The sequence below is a fragment of the Dryobates pubescens genome, chromosome 22, assembly GCF_014839835.1.
Source record: "Dryobates pubescens isolate bDryPub1 chromosome 22, bDryPub1.pri, whole genome shotgun sequence".
Lineage (NCBI taxonomy): Eukaryota > Metazoa > Chordata > Aves > Piciformes > Picidae > Dryobates > Dryobates pubescens.
In genome coordinates, this window is record NC_071633.1 from 18,831,905 (window position 1) to 18,857,250 (window position 25,346).

At 46.1% G+C, this 25,346-nt stretch overlaps 1 protein-coding gene across 6 annotated transcripts in view; it reads right to left on the reverse strand.

The window, feature by feature from the left end:
- The window catches only part of SHANK2 (SH3 and multiple ankyrin repeat domains 2), a 285,486-nt gene that overhangs the window by 38,679 nt on the left and 221,461 nt on the right, over positions 1-25,346 (reverse strand). The window lies entirely within an intron of this gene.

Below are 25,346 nucleotides of genomic sequence, written 5' to 3' on the forward strand. Positions count from 1 at the left end.
GTCATCAAGGAACAAAGATTTTTCCACTCCTGAAGGGAACTCTCATGTTCAAGAGACATTCTTTTTGCCCTGTGCACTCTCCTCATTTCCCAGCATTTTCCTTCTGCAAGTTTCTGGAAGGATCTAATGCCCTGGAAGCAAACAAAAGAGCCCTGGACAGCAAATCCCAGCTGGATTTGAAACTGCACTGCAGCACAAAGCTTTAAAATGTCTATCCTCTGGGTCACTCCCGGTGCCACCTCAGCTTTTTTCTCACGTACATCTTTCCATAAGGTTAACTGAGACAGAAAGAAGGCTTTGACACGAAACCTGTACAGAGTCATGGACAGAAGTAATTTATGTATTCATTCAACCCCTAAGAAGTCACTGAGGGCCATCTGCAACAGGAGTGACAGCAGCAGTGACGACCCAAGTGCTGCATGTGCCGTTTGAGCACAACAGACAGCGAGGAACAGAAGTGGCGCAGAACTGCTGCCAGAATACATGCTGGGAGGTTGATCTCCATCCAAACTCCACTGACTCAGTTACATTTCACTGAGATCACTCAGTGCCTTCCAAAATGAACAGTCATTCTCCAAACAAGTGTTTTGAGCCTCCTCTATTTATTCTCACAGGCTGGGCACCTCACACGCTAGAGAGTTTACCGTTCAGAGCAAAGTCTCTCATTAAATATTATTGCCACTTAGCAGAACAACAAGCACAAGCAGACCCACTCCCACTTGAAAGCATTTTTTCCCCCCATCCCTTCTATCCAATGTTGCCTGTTTTCAGGCTTTAGCTGAGAGACAAAATGCATCATGATGAAAGGACACCTGGGTCACCTCTATTTTTAACACCACACTACGGTCAGAAGCCTCAAAGCATGGCCCCTGTGCTCTGCTCATAAGCCTGAGATGCTTTTTGAGATGCTTCTCTGGTTTCACACACAGGGATGTAGGTGTAGCACATGCTGAACATCCAGAACCTGTTGAGCAGGCAGATATGAAATTCTTTCATTCTGTAGGTGGAGGATATAAAAGAATATTGATTTGGACAGGACTGTTGCTGTTTTGTTGTATTTTACACCTTCTTAGCATCTGGTATTTAATTTCAAGTTATGGTATTTATGTATCTGGACCAATGGCATCTAAATTTAATCTAAAACATTTAGCAAGTGGAGTTATCCATTTATTTCCAAATTCCTTCCAGTATTAAAACCTCAGCCAGGTAATTCAGTCTTCAGCCTGGAGAAGAGAAGGCTCTGAGGAGACCTTACTGTGGCCTTCCACTATCTGAAGGGCTCTACAAGAAAGCTGGGAAGGGACTTTCTAAGGTGTTGGGTAGTGACAGGGCTGGGGGGAATGGAGCAAAACTAGAAATGGGTAGATTCAGATTGGATGTTAGGAAGAAGTTCTTCCCCATGAGGGTGGAGAGATACTGGAACAAGTTGCCCAGGGAGGTGGTGGAAGCCTCATCCCTGGAGATTTTTAAGGCCAGGTTGGATGTGGCTGTGAGCAACCTGCTGTAGTGTGAGGTGTCCTTGCTCATGGCAGGGGGGTTGGAAATGGATGATCCTTGAGGTCCCTTCCAACCCCGACAGTTCTATCATTCTATGAATTCTTTTCCACAGTGAAAACACTTCTGTAATTAAGAACTACAGAATGCATCTTCTCTGTCTTCACTGGAGTTAAATTTTAAGGTTGGAAGCCAGGATGGAAGCCAACAAAACCCTTGAATGCTATCAAAAAGTGGAGACCTCCAAATAAGCCAAAGGCTAATATTAATCAAACACAGGTACAGCAGTGCAAAGTGAGGAAGGTGGAAGATGCTGAACAGCTCCTGCAGCACGCCATCTGCCAGCAGGGTTATGTGCAATGAGATTTAACATTTACATGAAGCACATTTTTTTCAAGGCTGCCTCAGGAGCAGAACCTGGAGAGCAATATTTACAGCAGCTTTGGTCCAAAGGCTCCCTTACAAAAGCTGGTACCACAAAGGTTTGATACCACAGAAATAAAACCATTGCTAGGAGAGCTGATGGTTATTGAACCCCAGGGGTATGCAGAAAGACTTGACAGCAAAAGCAGGAAATCATCAGAGTAGCTCCTCGCCTTCACTGGCTTTAGCAACTCAGGGAATAAAACTGTAGCATGATGGCCAAGCAGTCCCATCAGAACTGCAGGAGCCATAAGCATCCAGGATTTCAGTGACAGATTCACTGTTTCTTCTGCCTTTCTTCAATATTTTATACATAAGATATTGAGCACAAGGCTGAGAAGCAGCAGAGGGAACTGGGGCTGTTTATCCTGGAGAAACTCCCTGAAAGGAGGTTGGAGTGAGGTAGGGGTTGGTCTCATGGAACAAGAAATAGGACAAGAAGGAATGGCCTCAGGTTGTGCCAGGGGAGGTTTAGGTTGGACATGAGTAACAATTTCTTCCCCAAAAGGGTTGTCAAGCCCTGGCCCAGGCTGCCCAGGGCAGTGGCAGAGTCCCCAGCCCTGAAGGGGTTTCAAAGCCATGGAGGTGTGGTGCTGAGGGCCACAGTGACCTGGCAGTGCTGGGTCAATGGCTGAGCTTGATGTGCTTGTAGGTCTCTTCCAACCAAACTGATTCTCTGATTCTGAGACAAACTAAATGACTACAGAAATGGTCATCAAACAGTTAGACAGCAGAGACCTAGCAAGTTTGTTTGACTTTTTTTTTAGTCTGATATTATTCAGCAAAAACTTTTTTCTGGCCATTGTCTCAAGAGATGATTCAAAACCACAGAGTAAACCAGCCTCAAAGACAACAGACAGTCATTAATGTCACTCTCTAACATCCAGGTCCACAACCTTGACTTCACCTTACTGAGGATTTTATACACAACAACATCCAAACCCGATCAGAATCATGAAACTTTATCCAAGAATACATAATGATGTGGCCTCCCACAGCAAAATATCAGTCAGGGAATTGATTTGCTTCCCTCTGTGTCCAAGATGATCTCTGAACACCCATGCCATCGAGGGATGTCTCCTGAACTTTGCAAAGGAGAAGATGCTCCTGTTCAGGCAGCCTTGTCACCCTGGTAACACCAGAGCCCTGGAGCCTGGAGGTGACTGCTGGGAGCACAGAGGGAGGAAGAAGCTGTTTTCAATCTTGGTCTGTTTTAGCTACTCCCAAAGGCAGCAAAGAGCTTAAAGAGGAGGCAGCAAGAGCGAGGACTAAGCAAGGTGCAAGGCAGTGCAGCCAGAGAGCCGCTGCTGAGAGGCACAGGAAATCACACCCCGGTTGTGCCAGGTGCAGCTACGCCTGCACACCACCCAGCGCTCACCACAAAGAATCACAGAATCAGCCAGCTTGGAAGAGACCTCCAAGATCATCAAATCCAGCCAATCACCCAACCCTAACTAATCAACCACACCATGGCACTAAGTGCCTCATCCACTCTTTTCTTAAACACCTCCAGGGACCTCGACCCCAACACCTCCCTGGGCAGCCCATTCCAAGGGCAATCTCTCTTTCTGTGAAGAACTATCTAAGATCAAGCCTAAACTTCCCCCTGCACAGCTTGAGACTGTGTCCTCTTGTTCTGGTGCTGGGTGCCTGGGAGAAGAGACCAACCCCCACCTGGCTACAACCTCCCTTCAGGTAGTTGTAGACAACAATAAGGCCTCCCCTGAGCCTCCTCTTCTCCAGGCTACAACCCCCAGCTCCCTGAACAGCTCCTCATAGAGTTTGTTCTCCAGCCCCCTCCCCAGCTTCGTTGCCCTTCTCTGGACACACTCAAGCAACTCAACATCTTTCTTGAATTGCAGGGCAGCTGCTAGCTGCTTCTGCAGCCAGGTCAGGGCTGGAAGACCTTGAAATGTGATAGCTGAAGATGAAGTCTGCCCCTCTACCCCTCAATAAACGTCTGCTGTCATGCCTTAAGTACTGGAATGAAGCAACCTGCTGTAGGGTGAGGTGTCCCTGCCCATGGCAGGGGGGTTGGAACTGGATGAGCCTTGAGGTCCCCTCCTACCCTAACAATTCTGACTCTATGATGGAGCTGCAGCTGCAGGGGGTCTCTGCTCTTCCCCCACACCCACTGCCAGCCAACATGTGACAGCAGACAGACTCTGCACTATGGAAACAAACGCACTTGGCTGACTGACTTTGGGCAGACTGAGAGCAGGAAAGAACAAACCTGATTATATAAAAGCAGAGATTTACTTTTTCTTAATGAGTCTGTTAATGAGTTTCCTAAAGATGCTGGGGTAGATTCTATGGTTCTTGGGGCAGGCTGCACAAAAGTAAGTAGAACTGTGCGGGGGGGGTGGGGGGGAGAATGTGAAAAATGAAAATGAAGTAAAAATAAGATCTATATAAAAAAATAATAAAATGAAATAAAATCATAACATGAAATTAACTAAATAAAATAAAAGGAATAAAATAAAATTAAATAATAAAATTAAATAAAAATAAATGACATAAAAAATAAACTTATATTAAAATAAAAACATAAAATGACATTAAATTAATAAAATGAAATAAAATAAAATAAAGAAATGAAATAAAAAAATAAACGAAATAAAAATAAACTTAAAAATAATGAAAGTAAATGAAATAAAATAAAGAAATGAAATAAAAAATAAATGAAATAAAAATAAACTTAAAAATAATGAAATTAAATGAAATAAAATAAAATTAATAAAATTAAATTTAAAAATATATAAAATAATAAAATGAAATAAAATTAATAAAATTAAATAAAATTAAATAAAATTAAATAATGAAATGAAATAATAAAGAAACTTAAATAAAAATAAAATAATAAAATGAAATAAAATCATAAAATAAAAATAATATATAAAATAATAAAATGAAATAAAATCATAAAATAAAATTAAATTAAATTAATAAAATGAAATAAAATAATAAAATAAAAAATATATAAAATAATAAAATTAAATAAAATCATTAAATGAAATTAAATTAAATTAATAAAATGAAATAAAATCAAATTAAATAATGAAATGAAATAAAAAATAAATGAAATAAAAAAGAAACTTGAATAAAAAAATAAAATTAAATAAATAAAATCAATAAAACTAAATAAAATCACAAAATGCAATAAAATAAATAAAATAAAATTAATAAAATGAAATAAAATGCTAAACTAATGAAATGAAATCAAATAATCCAATGCAAAGCCAAGATCTGTTTACACTTTTTTAAATATAAAATAAACTTCAAGATTTTAAATCCAGAATAAACTTTAACATTTTAAGTAAACACTCAAGACAAATTTTAAAAGACAATGAAAGAAATAAAGCAGCAAATAAACTCCAAATAAGGCAAGCTGCACCTTGCAGGCTGGCAGATGCAGGAGCTGGAACAGATTCACCAGAGCAGCCTTCCCGTAGGAAGGTGCCAAAGAAAAAGCACTACCAGAGAAAGAGACCTTTGCAGAGTTTGTTCTATTAATAATAACCCTAAAAAAAAAAATCCTAATTTCTTCCATGCCTGATCCTCATCCTTCCATTAGCTAAACATTCCCTGAGTGAAAAACATAGTAAAGCATTTCCAGCAGTCCTTAGGGCTGGCCAAACCCAACTGCCCCGCTCCGAATGACCGCCGGTGCCAGGGGGAGTAAGTTCACCTTGCAGCTGTCGATGCGCGTTTTGTCCAACCCAGCTTCTCAGAAGCTCTCTGTAGCCACAGAACTGCTTCAAAAGAGCAAACAGCTCCCCCACCCACTCCCCCCCAGTCTGCTCCACACCTTCCCAGCCCCCAGCCTGCACCTTTGGAAGTCAACCATCTGTTGTAAACCATCAGCACAAGGACCCTCACCCAAGGATGCTTTGCACCACCAAAGCCAGGAGCACACCAGCTCCTCGTGAGCCAGCATAACCAACAGGCCCATGGACAGCATGAAGGTGGACAGTCCCCCTGGAAAGGTTTCTGTCCAAAGCAGATTGCAACAAACTCTCTTGTCAGCAAACTTTCCCCTGAGTGTCTCTGGAAAGGGCTGAATTTGCTGACAGACTGTGGGGATCCATCTGAGGAGGCAAGTCTGATCTGGTTTTGATGGACACAATGTTTTATGTCCTTGTATAAAATGCATTTAACCACAAACAATTCCCAGATTCCTTGTCTCCAGAAGCTGGCAGATGAGTTTAATTTGTGTCTTAGGTTAACACAGAAAGCAATAATAGAACATCCCAGCACGGAAACTAGTTTATTAACTTGTATCTGTGAACCAAATGAATTCACATCGTACCATGGGAGCCTGGAGAGAGCAAAGCAGATGGCTTCAGTCTGCTAAGCCTCAACTATTCCTTTACTTTAGCAGGTCCTGAAACTGGCCTTGAACAGTCTGGAAAATTCCTGAAAGTCAAGAATTCCTTACTAATAGAAGCAGCAAGTTCATCTGCACGCTGATCTCCAACACAAACATCTCTGACTGGTAGCATCTGACCCTATCCCATTCAATCTAATTTAGTGAGAAAGATGCTTCAGAGGCTTCACTCACCCTGTGGACCTAAGAGATACAACCCAAAACCCCAGCTCCCCAGAACCAGGGGCAGAAGCCACGTGGAAACTCTGAAATCTTGCACTGAAGAGCATTTACTAGTCACCCACTTGCTCACAGACTGCCTGGATTGGTGGCTTTAATGCCTGGGAGGCTGTGAGGAAGATGAAGCCTGTGAGCAGCGTGCCAGGTTGCTGCCAGGTCACCACTAAGCCATGTCCCTCAGCAGCACAGCAGCAGCATCACCACAGTACAAATTTCTTTTGCATAAGCTCCAAGGTTAGGATAAACAAAGCAGGGATCAGATATGCTGTGGAGATGATAACGTCTTGAGGTTTTGCGTTTCGTGCTGGCACCACACTCCTCTCTCTGTGCAGAGAGGGGGATGTTGTCCCTCTCCTCCTGCAGCTCCCACGGCAAGGGAAGGTGTGCTGCCTGCTGCTTGCTCCCAGCAAGGGCAGCAGAAGAGGCAGCAGCACAGGCTCAGCAGTGGCAAACCTGCCATCTCCTGAACTGCAGCATGAATCTGGTCTCTGCCTGGAGACAGCTGAGCCACGCTGTTGAGGAAGGCCTTAGCCTTCTTCTCCTCATCCCCTCGAGTAGCATCAGCACTGTAAATCTTCAGCTGCATTTAGTAACATCTATTTCTGATAGAAGCATGGGAATGAAGAGGCATCTCAGATCATAAACTCCAGACTCCTCTGTTGTCATGGCAACTGCATCACATAATTCATTTCTTAACATTCAGCCAAGCTCCATCTTGGAACTTCCTAGATCTCTTGCTCTTACTATTTCTGCTGGGTCCAGAACCTCTGAAAAGAACCTTTTAAATAAATAAATTAATACCCCCCCTCCATCCTAGGGGTGTGACTGCTTTATAGTCGTTTTCTCTTCCTATGCCAAACTGCTGATAGCCTAGATAGCAAGTTAGCCTCCTGCTCTCCCTCCAGTCTACAAACAGCTCAGCTAAAGAAGCATCTTAAGAAGCTCTTATGACTGAGTCAAAATCCAAGTGGGGCACCACAGCTGTCTAGCATTTCAGAGCCAATTTCAGTTAATGTGTCTAACTTCAGTCAAACTGGCCTCTAAAGATGGTCAGACCTTCACCTGTGTTTCACCTCATCTATGCTGCACCCATCTCAGTGTCTGATCTAAGAACCCCACAACTTACCTTCTGCTAATAGCTTACTAGCTGCAAGTGGAGAATGTCTGCACTGCTCCTCTCCTCATAGTCTCTGACCTGGAGCACAGAGCACCTCAGAGAGCTGCTCAGACACAGCCAGAGGAAAACATTTGAGACTTTTATTTCAGCAACAAAATATTGGATCCTGATGTTGGTGAAGAGCTGCAGAAGCTCTGATCTTTTCCCACCAGAGTCAAGTTGTGGACGTTGCTCAAGTTACCACATGCACGCATGCAGCCAGAGCATAACCAGAACACCCAACTGTGTGCTTGAACAGAGCTTCACCCCTTAGCCCCATCTCACTGCAATTAAGGGCATTCAACAACAGCCCAGCCTCGCTAGGAGAGTGAAACAATGGGATGAGATATGGTGCCTGAACAAGCCCTTCCTTTGGCCCACCACAAACACCACCAGAGAGCACAGGGGACAGCACTGCTTCTGTACAGAACTCAGCGGTTAAGGGTGGGGGTCACAGGCTCACAGCATGTTAGGGGTTGGAAGGGACCTCCAGAGATCATCCAGTCCAACCCCCCTGCCAAAGCAGGGCCATAGAATCCAGCACAGGTCTCACAGGAAGGATCAAAGGCGAAACCCTACACTAGAGGAAACGCAGCACAGCTGAAGGTTGCTGCTTGCCTCCTACCCAAGCCATGGTTTGAAAGGTGGAACCACATTAAATTAGCACTTGAGTCTCAACTTTTGCATTTTGCATATCTGTAGCTAATGGGAAAGCAGGTGAAGGGAAGGAACTCCAGTCCTCCTGGGACTCCCTCACATAGAACAGTTCAACATCACTCAGTTCCTTGGGCCTGTTCCTACTAAAAATAATTGTCTCCATTAATCAGTGCCTGCTACTATTTTGAATCATTTGGTTTCAGTCACATTTCTTAGGAGAGGTTCAATTAACTTTATTGCAGCTGATTGAACTGCAGTGTACCATGATCAATTAAGGTACACTTAGGATGAATTGGCCAATGGCTTTCAGGTGCAAGAGGTGGCAGTTTGTCATGCCAGGACTTCTCTTGGGGGGAAAAAAAACAAGTCAAGTGATTTGTGCACATCTGGTTTGCCCTCTCAAACACACAGCTGAGAGCTTTCCATTTCTAAGGAGTCTTCAGGACAGTGTTACACCCAACTGGCAATATATTAGCATAGAATCACTAAGGCTGGAAAAGCCCTCTAAGGTCATCCAGTCCAACCATCAACCCAGCACCACCATGGCCATCAAACAATGTCCCCAGGTGCCATGGCCACATATTTCTTGGACACCTCTAGGGATGAGGAGTCCACCACCTCTCTGGGCAGCCTGTTCCAATGCCTGACCCCTCTTGCAGCAAAGAAATTGTTTCTGACCTCCAACCTAAACCTCCCTTAATGCAACTTGAAGCCATTTCACAGACTATGACTTTAGAGGACACAGTCTCAAGCTGTGCCAGGGGAGGTTTAGGCTGGATGTTAGGAAGAAGTTCTTCCCAGAAAGAGAGATTGGCCATTGGAATGTGCTGCCCAGGGAGGTGGTGGAGTCACCATCACTGGAGGTGTTCAGGAAGAGACTGGATGGGGTGCTTGGTGCCATGGTTTAGTTGATTAGATGGTGTTGGGTGATAGGTTGGACTCAATGATCTTGAAGGTCTGGGTCTGGTCTATTCTATTCATAATCACTGGATATGCAATGGTCTGGGAATGCCACAGATGAGCAGATATGCAGTGGTCTGGGTGGTCCCTGACCAGTTCTCCATTTCTGCATGTTCAGGAGAGCTATCAGACAGGAAAGCTGCACTAAGTAAGGAGTGTTGGAGGCCCACAGACAGAGCCTGGGCACAGTTTGGTCCATAGCTAGGAAGAGAGCCTGGGAAGAGCTTAAGATTTGATTTCCTTTCTCTATCAAATCTTTCTTTTCTTCCCCTCTCTTTTGTTCTGATAACTCAGGAGCATGCAAGAGCCAAATATGTCATCTGGCTGGTTCATAAGGATTCTTTGGAGGTGGTTGGCCTAATTTAATCACAGAGGTTGGATTTGGCATTCCCCTCACCCCTTGCCCTAATTTTGTTTGCATGTAATTGTTTGCTGCTCCTTTTGCTTTTCAGCAGGTACTTGCTCTCTATATGTGAGTGCCAGCAGCACTGACAGTTCACACACGTGCTGCCTTGTCTCCTTGAAGACAAACTGATCACTGAGGCTTTTTTTCTGTAAATCCCCATGCTTACCAAAAAAAAATTAAAAGTCTAATTTAAAATTCAGTAAAATTAAAATGAGGCTTGAAGTGCAACAGGGAATATCTTAGCATTCATTTCATGACCAAGCCTCTTACATTTAATTTGTTCTCAGATGCTATTACAGCCTATAAATTATGGTACAGAGCCAGCACCAAAAATAGGGTGCCAAAACCAGCAAAGCAGAGGTCACCCATATCCTAATGGAACATCTCAGGCATATCTGCCCTTCACAGATGGAAGCATGCATGAAAATCCAAAATTGCAAGCAGAGCTGCTCTCTCCTCATGTCTTTGCCATGCCCATAGTCATCCACCTCTGCTGAGCTTTGCTTTCAGCAAATTCATTATCTCATGTTAAAACAAAACCAAAAAGCAAGCCAAGCCACACCTTCAAGCAATGGATTTGCAGTGAAACAGGAGTTTAACAGACTCTTACCCTTCTACTCTCCTCTGCTGGCCACTCACCCCCCATCCTTGTTTACCGGGGGGTCACAGAATCACAGAAACATTCAGGTTGGAAAAGACCCTCAGGATCACCAAATCCAACCCCAAACCCTACTCTACAAGGGTCACCCCTAAACCCCCACAGAGCCCCACATCCAAACCACCTTTGAACACATCCAGGCTTGGTGATTCAACCACCTCCCTGGGCAGCACATTCCAGTGCAAGGCTCTTTGCAAGGCCCTTCTGATAAACTGAGTTGGGGTATGGGGAGAGGAGGGCAATCTGAGTCTGGATCATTTCATGAGCTGGTTCCCACTACATGGTTTCACATCTGTCTGCTGGGTCAGCAATGGGCAGCACCCTAGGACCAGTGGCAGCCCATGCAGTTGGCAAGCTGTGGACAAGCATCCTGTTGGCAGCACTGTACCGCCCCACACCACTGCTGCATCCCTCAGCTCCTCTGGGACAACTTCCTGCAGGGCAGCATGAAGAACTGTGGGACAGACAACATCTCTAAGCTAGGCCTATTCCTGGAGCTGGCTCCTGGAGAAGCTTCACCCACAGCTTCCCCTGAGCAGCAGAGGGGACAGGAATGGGGAGGAGAGGAAGCCAGAGGCACCATTAGTCCTACAGGTGCTCACCTGAATACAGCTTGGGAACCAGAGAATGGTTTTGGTTGGAAAAGACCTTTAACATCATCGAGTCCAACCATCAACTAACATCACCATGCCCATTAAACCATGCCCTAAAGCACCATCTCCAAACGGTTCTTTGAGCACCCCTCCAGGGATGGTGACTCCACCACCTCCCTGGGCAGCTCCCCTCGGCTGCACTCTGACCTGTGAAGTGATTAAATGCTTCAAACCCCAATTAAACAATTCCCAGCATAACTCATTATAAACATGAGGCTGTTCAACACTAAAAATACATCCTGCTTAAAATCTGGAGTGCAGCAGCATTATGCAAGTGCTGAGAAGACAATAAACCTTTATGTGAATTCTGAATGAACCACTTGCTAAGTGTTTACAACAGGTAGGAGAGAGCAGGCTGAGCCCTTCTATTTTAAAACCCTGCACTGAAGGCTACTAGGGAAGGAATTCTAAAGCATGTATCAAAATACAGATCTCTCTATGAGTATTCCATTGCATTAAGTAAGCACACAGCAGGCAGGCAACATGATTTAATCACAGTATGGCTCAGGTTGGAAGGGACCTCAGAGCTCATCTCCTTCAACCTGCCCACCATGGGCAGGGACACCTCTCAACTAGACTCAGCTGCTCAAGGCTTCATTCAGCCTGGCCTTGAACACCCCCAGGGAGGAGGCAGTCACAGCCTCCCTGGGTAACCTGTGCCAGAGTCTCACCACCCTCCTACTCAAGAACTTCCTCCTCAGCTCCACTCTAACCCTGCTCTGCCTCAGCTTCAAACCATTCCCCCTTGGCCTGGCTCTAGACACCCTCAGGAAAAGTCCCTCTGCAGCCTTCCTGCAGGATCCCTTCAGCTATTGGAAGGCAGCTCTGAGGTCCCCCTGGAGTCTTCTCTTCTCCAGGCTGAACACCCCCAGCTCCCTCAGCCTGGCCTCACAGCAGAGCTACTCCAGCCCTTGGATCATCTTTGTGGCCCTCCCCTGGACTCACTCCAGCAGCTCTGGAAGCAGGATTGGAAGCAGGGTTTCAGCAGGGCAGAACAAAAGGGCAGCATCCTCCCCCTTGCCCTGCTGGCCACACTCCTCTCCTCTGGATGTCTCAAATGAAACCTTACCCAGGGAACACCAACTGCTCAGTTCTGTACATGTCAGTGGTGTTCAGCTCAAACCTCTGCAGAGATTACCAAGCTGTACTGACGGAATGTGTTGCCATCCAGTGCAGATAATCTAGATTCCCCTCTCCCACACAGAAAATGAAGTCTGGCCTTAAGAAATGCTTAAGCATGTGCAGAATGATCAAGCTCACATACAGAAATGGCTTTTGTATTAGAAATGTAAGAAATACCTATCAGTCAGCTGAGGCAGGAGCTTGGTGCTGTTAGGAGTGTCCCACCCTAAAAGAGAAAATTGCAAATGGCACTAATCACACTGCAATTTTCTATCAGCTGCCAAAAGAATGTCCACGTTTCATGCAAGACTTCTGAAATGGAAAACAAACCCCCAGAGAGTCAGGATGCTGTCATTCTGTCACCACAAGCATAGAATCACAGAACTGTCAGGGTTGGAAGGGACCTCAAGGATCAGCCAGTTCCAAGCCCCCTGCCATGGGCAGGGACACCTCATGCTACAGTAGGTTGCTCACAGCCACAACCATCCTGGCCTTCAAAACCTCCAGGGATGAGGCTTCCACCACCTCCCTGGGCAACCTGTGCCAGTCTCTCACCACCCTCATGGGGAAGAACAACTTCCTAACATCCAGTCTCAATCTCCCCATTTCTAACTCTAGAATCTACCCATTCCTATGGAAGTGTTTGGTTTGAAATGAAACCAAGCAAATGAAATTAAGCATGAAGCTCCCTATCAGCAAAGAATAAATTGGAACTACTGAAGTTAAAAAAACCCCAACAAACAGATCCAGTCCAGATCTTTTTGCAGCTTGTTTGCAGCAAGAGATTGTCCTCTGCCTCGAAAGAATGGCTCCTGGACTCCAGCTGTGTGGTGTGAAACTCAGCTCCCCACATTCTGCTTGCTGTGAACGCATCACTTGCACAGCAGATGCAGTTTGTTCTAGCTGCTTCCCAACTACTCATGTTCAATCTACTCTTAATTGTTGTGGTTCTTTAAGAAGCCTGGATGGAATTCCCTTTGTTGTTGTTGTTTCAAAATTATTCTTCCTTGAATCCTGCATCTAAAAACTGCACTTAAAAATCCCAGTTCAGCCTGAGCCCTGTAAGCCTGGAGAAGGGGAAAACACCTAACCCGCTGCCACACACCTAACCAACCATCAGCCACAAAGGAGGTGGAAAACTCTGACAGGTTCGAATAGGCAGCACAGCACACTACAAAAATCAGTCAATGGTCAAGCACTGGATCAGGTTCCCTATGGAGGTGGTGGAGTCCCCAACCCTGAGAGTGTTCAAAACCACTTTGGGACGTGGTTTAACAGCTATGGTGGTGGGTTGATGGTTGGGCTCGATCTTAGAGGGCTTTTCCAACCTTAATGGCTCTATGACAATCCTCTGGTATCTACTTTTGCTGAGGTGTGTCAGAATTCACCAGATTCACCCAGAGGACCACCAACAAACCCCTCTCCTCATCCTGCTTTGTCAAAGCATAAACCCCTGGCTGTTTGTAACTCTAATGCGGGATGGACACCGGCCACCAACGCAAAGCGTTCCACAGCTTCAGCTCAACCCCAAGCTCAAGAGCACCACAGGACAGATCCTTGCAGTGCTCTTTAAGGAAAACAAACCTGTCTGTAAGAGCAGCCTCATTCATTTCTAATAAGCCTTTTTGTTAGCACTTCAAAAGCAACGTTCTGATGTACTTCCTGGCCACATGGAACGGCTTTATGTGATCTCAAGCAAGAGTGGAAGTGCAAAAAGCTTCTCTGTTCAGAGGAAATGATGCATTCTGGTTAGTGAGCAAGCATCACAGAAGGGGAACAGCAGACTCCTCAGAGCATTTTTGTCATAGTGAATAAGAATCAACCAAGCTTTCATGAAGTTTGATTTTTATTTGTAAATAGTTGGAAGGAAAATAAATAACTAACTAACTACTCTATTTTTGTATGATCTGATGACTCATGAAGCACGAGGAAATTTTCTGGCCTTTAAAGAGGCTCCACCTAGCCTACACAGAATGCTGGTCCTGAGGCAAAATCCTTGCAGCAAGAGGCAAGAGCAGTTGAGCAACGCTTCGCCTCCTGCATTGCTCCCAGTCTGTGAGTGCCTGCAGCAGCAGCAAGATGACGCAGCCTGGCCGCTGGAAATGTTTGCTCCACAGTCAAATTCTCTATCAAAACAAGGGGGGAAACACTTCTTTGAAACAATTCTTTGCTTCTAGTTGGCAAAAGGACCCCAAACCTACCTTCTCTATTCTTTCAACACCTCAAGTTAGCAATCAAATTGCCTGCATGCCAGAGAGAAGTCAGCTGTGCGATGGATGGGATGAATCAGCGCTGTTAGGCACTGACATTTTAGGAACACACTGAACAGCTCCACTGCCATGTGAAAATGCAGCAAGCCATCAGGAGAGCATTACTGAGATGAACATGCCACAAAACTCAGTACAGTCACTGCGGAGAGGGAGACCAACGAAGCCCAAGTGAAGGGAACAGGTTCCTCAATCAGAAACCAGCCGCCTCGCTTCCAACAGCAGCAGTCTCGCTGACTTGTTTCCCTGCTGCTTTGATTTCCACAGAATCACAGAAACATTCAGGTTGCAAAAGACCCTCAGGATCACCAAGTCCAACTAATAATTACTCTGAAGTTCATCCCACAAACCATATCCCCAAGCACCACACCCAAACAACCTTTAAACACATCCAAAAGACCTTCAAGCACATCCAGGGTTGGGGACTCCACCACCTCCCTGGGCAGCTCATTCCAGTCCCTGACCACTCTTCCTGGGAAAAGTTCTTTCCTAATGTCCAGTCTAAATCTACCCAGCGGTAGCTTGAGGCCATTCCCTCTTGTTCTGTCACTGATGACCTGTGAGAAGAGACCAGCACCAACCCCTCTAAGTCTTTTCAGGCAGTTGTAGAGAGCAATGAGGTCTCCCCTCAGCCTCCCCCTTTTCAAACTGTGCCTTATGTTAAAAAAGGGAAAAGAGAAAAAAAAAAGACAAAACCAACAAACCCAAACTGAAAATATTCATGGAGAGCAAAATCTCAGTAAGCTTAGTCCTATGTTAAATATTTTATAATGTGAGTTAAGTCTAAAGCAAGCAAGGGAAGATCAGAAAAGGCACACAGCATGTTCAATAAAGGCAGAATAGAAAGGGACGACGCTGCCAGACACTGAAGGGCAGAAAGGTGAAGCTTGGATTTAACCCCCAAACATTATGCAAATCCCTTACCATTTAAATTCAATTGCTTTGTAACTGAGTGTTGTAGAACTGAATGCAATTGTCGAGTAAATTCTTATGCAAAGGATTAAAACTTGGAGACAGGGTGGAGAGAGCCAACACGGCACTTCCCAGAGTCAGCACGGTCCAAAGCTGTACTTGTATGCTACCCTTGAATGTGAGATAGACTCACAGAAGGGTTTGGGTTGGAAAGGACCCCTACAGGCCATGATTCCAACCCCTCTGCAGTCAGCAAAGGCATTCCCAAGTAGATCAGGGTGCTCAGAGGCCCATCAAGCCTGATGTTGAATGTCCACCAGCATCTCCCAGGGCAACCTGTCACAGAGTTCCACCACTACTGGATGCCTTCAGTGAGACTTTGCAGCTCAAATTGCTTAAGTACTTGGCAACCTACATCCCACTGAGAAAGAGATACAGCTCCTCAAGGTGCTGGGATGATGTGATGTGCCAAAACTTAATCTTAACTCATCAGCATCATCAGTGAAGGGCCAAACACTGGCTCCTGGTGGCAGTGCAGATGGCAAGTTACACGCTGCAACCTGGCCACCTTCCTGAGCACCGAACTCCCTGCTGGGCTACTAAATCCTGCTTGGCCAGCACCTGCAAGGGCCCTCCCACCAGACCCACTGAAGGGCTTGGAAATCAGCATGGGCTAAGGACCATTTCCAGAAGAAAGGATGGATGCAGCTGCCCTGCTTTGGAGGCTGACACTAGCTGTATGGTAGTGCATTGCTCCATCCATGCCAGACAGCATTTAATACTTTAATTTACTAGAGCATGTGAATTTTATGTGCTAGAGATGTGTTTGGGAAAAAGAACTTTGTGCTTTGCCAAACACACATCAAGCAATCCCACCAGTAGTTACTGGTTTCATCTCCTAGCTGGCAAGAACAAATTCTTTAGTGACATGTTGCTCACATGGCCTTGCCGTGTGATGCACTCACATGGAGACAGAGTGTGAGCAGCAGGTACACTCACCAGGCTAATCTATACATTTAGATGGCTTTAAGGGAATCATTGATTTCTCTCTGAATGGGATCTTTTTTTTCCCCCCAATCCCAGCCTCTTTGCTTAATTGCCCAAATTGCAGCAGCATCACAACCTATTTCTCTCCAAATGCCTTGACCTAAATCAGTTTTGCCCCAGTTCCTGTCGTTGTCAAGTCAGTCAGGCAATAGCAGAGGGACAATTTTAGCACATCCTAATATGCTTTTTATTGATTTCCAGGTGAGTTTTTTAGACTCTGAGGAAGACAACCACACCAAAACAAAAACCCAAGTGATTTAGATCCCAAAGTCTCACTGTGGTAACAGGAAAGCTTCTGTTCTAAGCAACTTGCTGTCAAAAGTAACCTTCATGTGTGCTACTCACTCATCCTAACGTGCACCCCAGACCCTGCACAGGCAGCACTGCTGGAATCACCCCAGTCTGGGAAAGATTCTCTTCTGCCACGGGGCTGCGTTGTTGCACGTTTGTCAGACGGCCTCCAAGGTCTCCCCTGCAGAGTGAACAGCATTCCTGAGCCCGACCCAGAACGCCCGAGAGCTGCTGAAACTAACAACATTCACGTTGTGTGAAACAGTGATCAGTGGCTAATGATATAGTGCCCTTCACACACGTCTGGAGGGTATTCTTATGGGTAACAATCTGTTTCTCCACCACAGAAACCAAATTTTGTCTGGAGGAATGGAGACAAACATAGCTGTGCAGCTCACCATGGACAGATCTGCCCCAAATAACTCTGGTAACAGGCATGGGAACTGTAAACCTCATGATGTTCAGAGGGAGCATTTTAAAACTAAGTAAAGAAAGCAGACAAAGGATGTCGTTAATTAGTCCTTCGTGTTTTCTGAATGGGGAAGAGCAGCTTCGATCCCATACAGCCTTTCTTTAGCCCATCAAATGGTCACTCTTGGTAGCAGGGAAGGGCTACAGAAAAGTAATACAAAAGGGCAATGGACCAGGAAAATAACTCAGTCTGCTGAACATCAGCCTGGCTCCAATCTTAACATCACCCCAACAGAAAGCTCTAAAGCAATTCTGTTTCCATGGAAGTTCTTCCTCAGTGCTCCTGCTCAGAAGGAAAGAGTTAGGAATGTTATGCTCCTGGAGAGACTGATCTCATCATTTCATTCAGAAGCTGATTTTCTCCAAGTCTGGCAAAAACTAAGTGGCAGAATTCACTGGGGTTGTGTGTCAGGGTCGGGGCAAATATTCAGGTGCTCCTGAATTCCTGTGCTACCCCTGTGAGCTTGGTGGGGTTTGCTGGGGGTGGGAAGGACTCCTGACATCCCCCTTTAATGTGCTAATGCCATGCACCATTCTATCCACAACGAATGTCCCTATCCCTCTCCTTCTGATTTCAAAATATTGAAGGGCACTTCGTCCTTTACCTGCCTATAATTTATTCTGAGGACATGCCTAGGACATGGAAAGAAGATGGTGTATGAGCAAAGGTGCACCTGAGCTCGCAGGGAGCAAGCCGGCACGCTTCCGCGACGCGGCGGCACCGTGCAGAGCCCAGAGCCTGAGCCCTGGCAGAAGTGCAGCCACGCCAGCATGGGGCTGCCCTCCGGCTAATTAGCGCCACATCAACACCTTTTAGTCGCTTCACAGTCTCGGTGCCAGCTCGCCAGGCCGTGCAGGGCATTAATGTGCGCACCCACACTGCTCACATCCAACACAGGGGGACACAGGGGGCCAGCGGTCGGGGAGGACACACAGAGACTGCTGCTGGAGGTGCTAAGTGTAGTTTTCCAGATGCTATCAAAATCAGATATGATTTTGTGCACCAGGGGTCTCAGAATCAGGCAGTCAATAGCTAAGGCAGTCAGGAGTTATCCTTCAGCTGCTGCAAGGGAAGGATAAATGTGATTATGTGACTGCCAAACTTCTTCCTTGCTGGGAATTCTGATCTTGCAGTGTTGTTCTGTGACCAGAGTTTTCCCTGCCTTTCCAGAACCAACTCCAGCTGCACCTCCAACTGCTCAGGGAAAGGGGAATCTACCAAAACCACCTCCCCCACTCCCAGTACACTTCAGAACAGCCTCCAGCTGCTCAGGGAAAGGGGAAGCTACCAAACCCACCTCTCCCTCTCCCAGTGCACTCACGTTTTGAGAAGTGAACCAAAGATACCCTTAGGCATGGAGTTCCTAGTCATTAACTGGGCAAAATTACTCCTTCCCCCCCCCACAATCTGCATTTTAGAGCTCAGAGAGACTATAAGTAAGACTGTAACTGTGGAAAGAGACGTCCCAGACCAGGCTCTCATTGAGCTAGCAAATGCACACTTTGCTGGGCTCTGCTCTATAACCAGGGATTATTTTCTTTTTTAATTCAATTTTATTTGCCACAATCCACTGCCATACAGCTGGGCAATTACAATGTCATTTTGCCTACATGGCACCTACCTCAGCTGAGTTTCTTTTCTGTTTCCCCAGTGTTCTCTCGACTGTGACAGTATTTTAGACATATGTCCCTGCTAAGTGATAAATTTCCCTGTGAAAGACTAAGAATGTGAATGATTTGCTTCTTGCATTATTCATTATTCAGAGTGCTCTCCCCCCCACCCCCCATCTTTTTTTCCTCCTCTTTTGTTGTTAAGTGCTGTGACTGTAGCAGGTCCCTATCATGTGCAGTCTGCTTCCCATACCAGCATTAAGAAATCGTTTTAAGAAGTCACTCTTGGATTATGGAGTAATTCTTTGCTTCAGCAACAAGAAAACCCACCCTAAGGGTCAGGGACTTTCAATCATCCTTAAAGATGAATTTCAGGTTAAGAGGTCACCATCAGGGAGAAAAAGGCTGCTGAGATGTTTTAGGAAGCTGAGCTGCTGTGTTCATGAGAGGAAGATCTTGGATAAGCCCTTTCCTGGCTAACTTTATTTCCAAAGGAAAAACAGCACAAACTCTCTGGGAAGTTGGCCCTTGTCTATGGATAGCAAATACAACAAGAGTTCTTCCAGACCCAAGCCAAATGACAGCTCATGCACAGAACTGTTCTGCTTGGAACAGCCCTTTAAGATTATCAAGTCCAACTGTCAACCCAGCACTGCCAAGGCACCACCAACCATGGCCTTCAGCACCACATCTCCTTGAGTTTGAAACCTCTCCAGGGATGAGGACCCCACCATTGCCCTGGGCAGCCTGGGCCAGGTTTTGACAACCCTTTCAGGGAAGAGTGAGTTTCATTAAGTATTTCATTAAAGCCTAGATCCTTCTCTAGATCCTTCTTACAAGGCAGGAATATTGCAAATACAGAACATTTTCCACCATCTTCACCTGGGAAGTGATCTCTAGGGAGACCTTACTGAAGCCTTTCAGTACTTAAAGGGGGCCTAGAAAAAAAAGATGAGGACAATTGAGCAGGACCTGTTGTGACAAGACCAGGGGTGATGGTTTGAAACAAAGAGGAGGAGATTTAGACTGGAGAGAAGGAAGAGATTTTCCACACTGAGGGTGGTGAGACCCTGACACCATTGCAGCTCAGGCTGTTTGGGATTCTGAGCAACCTGCTCTAGCTGCAGCTGTCCCTGCTGACTGCAGGAGGTTGGACTGGATGACCTATCAAGGTCCCTTTCAACCCAAACCATTCTGTGATTTTGTACCCTAGATCTCTGTAAAAACTCTGTGGCTTGATGATTCTATCCCACTCACTTCAGTAACATCAATTAAACAGCAGAAGAGGGATGAGGTAAGACATAGAATCAAACTCTGTCCTCTAATCACGGGCAAAGCTTCTCATGGCACCAAGGGGTTAAGCCCCTGGCTAACAAAGCACCACTGGTAAGTAGGCCAGAGCCTGTTGTCTTCAGCCAGACAGAAATATTCCTAAACAAGAGGGTGACACTGACATTTTTGAAAGCCAGAAATAGAAAGGAAGGATGGATTGCAGGTTCTGATAAAAAAAAAGGGGGAAATGAAGGCCACCTTCCACCTGGACAAGATGAAGCCATCTCAGTCCATGTCAGTACAGGGAAAAGTCCTAGATGATTTCCTATTTCCACCTCTTGCTTTGCCTTGTAAGCAGGAAGTGCAGTTGTATCACGTTTGACTTCGTTCACTGCATTCATCACAGCTCCAAAGAGCAGCAAAGTCCCACTGGGAAATCATTAACTAGCAAGTGGGACTTGAGGGGTTATCAATTACCTTCTCTTTGCTTTTTGTTTTCAGTGGAAGAGTTACAATCATTTTGCCTTCAAGCAGTTGTGCTACTTTGACATCTCCCCCCCCACCGCCCCCTTCGTGCTTTTTGAAGCCAGGTGCCCACGTGTCTGCAGAGCTCCATGGGCAACCTCTCCTCAGAGCAGCAGGCTGCTTGTTACCGAAGCATCTCCTTATCCAGCACCCCCACCGCCGGCCCTCAGGCTACTGAAGAACACCCTCACTAAACTATGCATAACTGGATTTATTTCTTTATTTGCCTCACCCCAGGGTTATCAGATAATTTATCAAGAGCAGATGAAGAATGTTGTTTGACATGACTGCAGCCCATCTGGAAGGTTGTAGGAGATCTAACGTGGCCGAAAGCTATGATTTAATACAGGACTGTGGCAGCTAAGTAAAAAGCAGCAAAGGATGAAAACCTCACTGAGCATTACTTAGCTCCACAACTGTTAGCACTGCAGATGCTGTATTAGTTAAAAGCTTCCTAGATAACAGTCACAGAAACAATAAGCCGTGGCTACTTATTTCCTTTCCTGCTGCCGTGCAGCAAGACACAGATGAAAAAGCCAGACAAAGAAGCAGCAGCACTCTGAGGGCTTGCCAGGATTTTGATTAGTGGTCAGAGTACTGCACTTTGTCTTGGCTTTTATGTAAGAATAAGGATGAGTCACCCACGACTAAAATAAACACCTTTTTCGAGGCAGGCTTGCTAATAATAGCTGCTACATCTTCAGAGTCTTCCCCAGCTGGAACTGTTCTCTAAGTAAAACTCTGCTATGGACCTTGGGACACTCAGAGCTGCATTTTACCTCTGCTGATTTCACCTGGGTGCTTTGTTTTCATATGACAGCATAGAACAGAACCCTAGAATCAGTAAGGCTGAAAAAGACCTCTAAGGTCATCAAGTCCAACCACCAACCCAGCACCACCACGGCCACCGAACTGCGTCCTCAAGTGCCACAGCTATGCATGTTTTGAACACCTCCAGGGATGGTGACTCCACCAGCTCCCTGGGCAGCCTGCTCCAATGCCTGACCACTCCTGCAGCAAAGAAATTTGTCCTGGAATAGAATCTGAACCTCCCCTGGTGTAACTTGAAGCCATTTCCTCATGTCCTAGTTCCTCATTTCCTCATCACTAGCTACTTGAGGGAAGAGACCAAGCCCTACCTCACTCCAACTTCCTTTCAGGGAGTTGCAGAGAGCAAAGCAAAATCAAACTCAGTAATTCACACTAGACAGCTGCATTGGGTTTGTATGCCCAGGAGTTGTGGGGGGGAGTGATCAGAGGGGCTTCTGTGAGAAGCTTTCCCTACATCCAACAGAGTCAATGCCAGACAGCTCCACAAAAGATCCATTGCTGTCCAGGGCTCAGCCCATCAACAGGGCTTGTAGCACCTCTGGGATAGGGTATTTAATAAGGGAAAAAGCTTCTGCACAACAGCAACTGCAGCCAGAGGAGTGAGAATGTGTGAGAAACAGCTCTGCAGACACCAAGGTCAGCCAAGGAGGAAGCAGAAGAGCTGCTCCAGGTTACAGAGCAGAGGTTCCCCTGCAGCCCCTGCAGTGAACAGTGGAGCAGGTATTCACTTGCAGCACAAGGAGTACCCTAAGCTGGTGCAGGGAGATGCCCAAAGGAGTCTGTGACCCCATGGAGAGCCCCCAGTGGGGCAGGCTCCTGGCAGGACACACGGAGGGAGGAGTCCCTGCTGTGACCCAGCGAAAGGGAGCCACACTGGAGCAGTCTTGTGCTGAAGGACTGCCCTGTGTGGAAGGGACCCGTGCTGGAGCACGAGAAGAATGTGAGGAGTCCTCTACGTGAGGAGGAAGGGGCAGGAGAGAAAATGTGTGGTGCATTGACCACAACCCCCACTCCCCATGGCCCTGCACTGCTGCAGGGGAGGAGGTGCAGAAACTGGGAGTGAAGCTGTGCCTGGGGACAAGGGAAGGGTGGTGGCAAAGTGTTGTGAGACTTGTTTTCTCATTCCCCTACTCTGATTTGAAGGACAGTAAATAAACTCCCCCCGCAGTCTAGCCTGTCTTGCCTGTGACAATAACTGCAGAGGCATCTCCCTGTCCTCGCCTCGACCCACAAGAGCCTTTTGTTTTGCATTTTCTCCTTTGTCCAACTGAAGAGGGGAGAAATAGAGCAGCTTTGACGGGCACCTGGTGCCCAGCCAGGGTCAACCCATCACAGGAGCGGGGCAGGTGCTGTGGAAACCTGCAGACATCCATTGCCCCCTGCACAGCAGTGATGCCAAAAGGAAGGCAGAGCCCTGCCTGCAGCACTCACCTGGCAAACAGGAGCAGTGCCTCTTCTGCAGCACAAACCCTCTGCCTCTGAACCGCTCCAGACAAAGGCAGGAAATGCTCAACACGTGCATCCCATAATAAACACATGGATTATATTTTGACACTGAGAAACCGATTAAGGCATTACATGTCTTTCATGTGTCACTGGGTAAGAATGACTCTAACCAGCTCCAAAGTTTTCCAGACAGCAAATTCAAATATTTGATGCATGTGAGGAGCAGAGCACGACACGGGAGCCACGACTGAGGCTGAAACCTGTCACAGCACAGCCAACCTCAACACACAGCAGCAAAGGCAAACTTCCCGAGTTCCAGCTGGGCCAGGAGAAGCGGTTCGTGCTCAGCCCAAGGGACAAGCCCCTCCTGCTCCAGCGTGCAGCAGACAGCTCTGCAGGACTGATGCTTCTCTGGATTCAAGCAGATAGTTTTCAGATGCTACCAAGCTCTTCATTCTCTCCACAACAACAATCACCTCCTACTCCTTCCTCTGAGCTCTTAACCCAGCAGCAAAACAATGGCCTTGATATATTGGTGCTTACCCTCAGGACAGCCTGGCCATTATCTGATCCAGAATCAATCACTTCTGGCTTTGATCAGCCTTCTCTGCGGTGAAGGCTTATCCTAGTTAGAGCCTACCCCCGGTCTCAGCCTTGTTTTATTCAGACACGGGCAGAGCCATCTTCTTAAAGCACGTTTTCTAATTGTTCAAGAGGGAAAAACATTCTGCAGAAACCCAAGCAAAAGCCCTGCAGGTTCAACACAACTGATCTTTCACTGCAAGCCTCAGACAGGATTGCTGTCAGGTCACTGCTTTTTGTCCTTCAAAACTGACAGCTAAGGCTGGCTCTTAGGAGAAAAACATTGTCAGTGGCCTTCTCTTGAGATCTGAACCCTCCACTTAGCTTTTAACTTCCTCTGTGAAGCTCTTTTAATTATGTAGGCAAACTTGGAAGGGTGAAGCAGGCACAGACTCTTTGATGGCTCTCTTAGTCTTGCCACATTATGAGCATTATATCAAACACTCAAAATCATTGAATCCTCTTTCTCCTGCACTTTGGAACGATTTCTGGCAAAGAGAGCTTTTAAGACTAAAAATGAATTGTCCTGGCAGCAAAAGCAGTTTCTTCCTAGGCTTTAAATAATAATAATAATAATAAAAAAGGCAATAAAAACATACATATAGAGAGGTGTGTGTATATATATATATATATATATATATATATGAAAACTTGGAATGCTTTCCACCCACACTCATTGTGTGACACAGGAACCCAGGAAGCAGCACAGCTACGTCCTCCTCATGCAAGGTGCCTTGCCCATGCAGATGCAGTGAAGCTCAGATTCCTTATGCAGTGTAAGAAGGGACACAGTGCAAGGAGAGCCCTTTCTTTAGTGGAAGAATTGGGCATCCCTCACACCTGCAGAGTTTGCTTCGTGTCTTCACATCTGTCTTTGGTGTCACAAACCAGCCTGTTAAAAGCAAGGACAAAACTTGGTCTCTGTGCTTAAAGTGGTCGAATTCCTTATCCTGGGTTTTAACAGACTGGTTTGGACAAGTGTCTTCCACACAGTGAAGCAGAAAAGGTGGCTTGGCAGATTCTCCTTCACAACACAAAAGCAAAATCTTTCAGCAGATTACAGCAGGAATGAAAGGAGGATTTCCTCACTAAATAAAAGGAACCAGCAACTGCATCTAATACAAACTGCCAGAGCCTTAGCATCCAAGAAGGAAGGCAGCTGCCCTGAGTAGTCATAGCAGAGACTGACTTGAAATACTCTCTTCAGTTAATGAACTAAACCACAAAATAAGTTAATAGGCTGTTAGAAACCTCTCACAATTCAAACCTGAAGCATAATGGAAGATGAGGATCAGAATGGAGGTATTCCAGTCAATCACTAACAGGTCTACTGCTTACAGCTCTCCCAGCAGGAAGGCACAGGAGCAGAGACTGCCTTCCTGTCTCTGCCTCCCCAGCACACCCTGTGCTTCGCTCAGAAGATCCCCGAGGGATGCTTAAAGGGTTCATTAATTCCCCAACCCAGATTTCTGAGGGTCACAGGATTGCTTTGGTTGGAAGAGACCTCTAAGAACATTGAGTCCAACTGCACAGGTTAGCAACTTGCCAGAGACAGAAAAGGTTTTGCAGCTGCATTAACCTCTGCTCTGTGAGTCCCTGTGGTTCCTGAGTACAGCAGCACCCAGGTGGAGTCAGCAGCCCCGGAGGAGCTTGCAGAACGTGCACACATGGCACTTTAGGACGTGGGTTAGTGGCCATGGTGGTGTTGGGTTGATAGTTGGACTCCAAGGTCTTAGAGGGCTTTTCCAACCTTCATTACTGGATGATTCTAAAAACACATCTCCACTTGCCACAGAAGCAGTGCCCACAAAGGCCAAGAGCTTCCACTGCTACACAGCACCACAGGAGCTACAGACAGGCTTGCTCATGCAAATGAGACCCTGCCAAACCTCCACATTGCTGCACATCAGAAAAAACCCAAACCCATTCTGAAGTACAAATTATTTGGGATAGACA